This window comes from Octopus bimaculoides, chromosome 1 (genome assembly GCF_001194135.2).
Source record: "Octopus bimaculoides isolate UCB-OBI-ISO-001 chromosome 1, ASM119413v2, whole genome shotgun sequence".
NCBI lineage: Eukaryota > Metazoa > Mollusca > Cephalopoda > Octopoda > Octopodidae > Octopus > Octopus bimaculoides.
In genome coordinates, this window is record NC_068981.1 from 75,426,208 (window position 1) to 75,428,187 (window position 1,980).

The following is a 1,980-nucleotide window of genomic DNA, read 5'->3' on the forward strand; positions in this document are numbered from 1 at the left end:
AAAATGGAATAAATGTGGTGATAATTTTAGCATGCATAGCAAAACAAAAGTGCGCGTGTTACTCTTAGCCTCCAGAGGATGCCCGGTACCAAGGCACCTGAAGTAAAGTTATAATGAAAAGAAACCATAAATAATAATAATAATAATAATAATAATAATAATAATAATAATAATAATAATAATGATAATAATAATAATGATGATGATGATGATGATGGAAAAGAAGGGAAATTAAGGACAAATTACAAAATGGTAGGGTCTCCACACTTTTGTCTATATCTAGGTAAATTTACTGAAGGACAGCATACCTCTCATTAGCAAAATCTTTCTCTTCAAACAGTACTTGGAGAAAATGATGATAGCTTGGCTAAAAAGGGAAGTACTTTTAATCTTATGAAACAAACCTTATCTTTTGCCACAGACAAGAGAAAGTTTGACGTTAAAAACTGACATATTTCTTCGTAGCCCAATCTCTCTTTCCTTTACGATTTTATTTATTTCTGATATCTTGTTTTACCTCAAAAGAATAGCACACTCGAAATTTTGTTAAACATATATTATTGTAAGATGCACCTGACTTCTATGCCGAATTTATTGTGTACTTGAAAACGACAACAGAGAATTACGACGATCAGACAAACATTCGTGATTATTATATACATACAGGCGCAAGCGTGACTGTGGTAAGAAGTTTGCCTCCCAACAATATGGTTCGGTGTTTAGTCTCACTGCGTAACACTTTGGGTATCTATATACTACTATAGCCCTGGGGTGATCAAAGAGTTGTGAGAGGATTTAGCAGGTAGAAACTCTGAAAGAATCTCTTGCGTGTTTTGTGTGTGTGTGTGTGTGTGTGTGTGTGTGTGTGTGTGTGTATTATATACATATATGAGATCACCATGTCGCGCACATATGGTTGTGATGCATGTGACTGGTGTACCTTTATCAGACGGGTAGTCATGATTGGTATGTTGGGCTTCATACATTTTACTCCGCTGACTGTTAACAATTTTCTTTAACGTATGAATGAATGAAGTTTAGCTTTAGCCTTCCCATTCTTATAAACACCAAGTAGCTATTTAACTAGCTATGTGAACGTGTGTGCATCAAACCACATGTGTGCGTATGCTTACTTCTTCGTGGATGCTTGTATGAGCGAGTGTACATACACCATGCAACTTGCGCGGGGGCGTTTAGAGTTAAGAGTTATTTTCATTACTTATCTCGCTGTATTGCCTGTTCGTTTCTTTTTTTGGGTGTTTTTTTTTTAAATGTTTGATTGTCTATATAAATGAAGATATAACCATTGTTTTGCGGCTTTTCTTTACAAGCAATGACAAAATACATTGCGGAACTGTTATTTTAATGAGTCACATCTATCTATCACTCGAAGAGACACCGTCGCGTGCTCCTGAACCAGTTGTTAAGTAACCCATCCGTGAGGTATCGATGATAGGTGTGACGAAAGAATTGTCGTGATTAATAAAATTTCTCGTATCTTCTATCTTCCGCCTTGAAAACGGCTGTTGGTTTGTTTACGCTGCCGTAACCTAGTGGTTTGGCAATATAGATCCATAAAATAAATACCAGGTTTTAAAATAAAAGCATTGGGATCGATTCTTTCGCCACAAATCTTCCGAGGTTCTGCTCTTACATAATCACCGGCCAATGACTGCAACAACTAAAGGATAAAATAAATTACAAATATGTTTACGAGAATATATTATTTCTAGCATCAACGGCAAGACATTAACGTGTTCAATACCTTCCTAAGCTGACAGCATTATTATACTTAGCTATTCGTATTATTTCATTACATTCTTTCTCTAATATATATCCACTTCATATTTAGCAAGTTCCATCATTTTCAAGAAAAAATAATGTTATATTTGCAAGATATTTATTGCTATCGTTTCCTATGTGTGAGACTTCGTGTATTAGTCTGCAGGCTTTTGAGTGCATAGGTACGCATATATATAT